We start from the raw sequence: 635 nt of genomic DNA on the forward strand, positions 1-635 counted from the left end.
GCATGGAGAGTCTCTCCATGTAAAAAATAGGTTGTTGGTGGTGTTATGGTAGTGCACAGGAGTTTTGAGGGACATGGTCCCTACATTTGGCTCTAGTTAGCCACAAAGTTAGTGTGCTTTGAATAAGTATTTCAGAGAGTGCAGACAATTTGAGGTTATGGGGTTGGGGTTTTTTTGTTCTTCCTGCTGTAAACCATGAGGCCAGAGATACTAAAGAAAGGGATGAAGGGCAGCAAACATTACATGTCCCACTGTGGAAAAATATTGGGGTTTTTGAGCCAAGTGGAAATGCTTTTTCAGCAGTGTTGACTTACTGCTGAGTAATAGTAGCACCACAGTCTGCACCCCCACACAGGCACCTCTGTGCAGTAACTCTACCATTCTTAAGCCTCAATAAGAGTAACATAAGTCTGTCCTTGAGTACTTGCTTTGCTACAAATTCCTCCTTTGCCACCTTCAGCCACTGTAAGTATGGGACAGATACTAGCATGGTATGTAATTCTTGGGGCTCTTTTCATACTGTACCAAGCATCACTTCTCAGAATGTATGGGCTGTGGAAATCTGAAATGGTCATTACCTGCTTTTTTTGGCATGTCATCAAAACAAGAGCTTGAAATGTGCTGAGAGTTCAGCA

Source organism: Mesitornis unicolor, unplaced genomic scaffold (assembly GCF_000695765.1).
Source record: "Mesitornis unicolor isolate BGI_N332 unplaced genomic scaffold, ASM69576v1 scaffold41622, whole genome shotgun sequence".
Classification (NCBI taxonomy): domain Eukaryota; kingdom Metazoa; phylum Chordata; class Aves; order Mesitornithiformes; family Mesitornithidae; genus Mesitornis; species Mesitornis unicolor.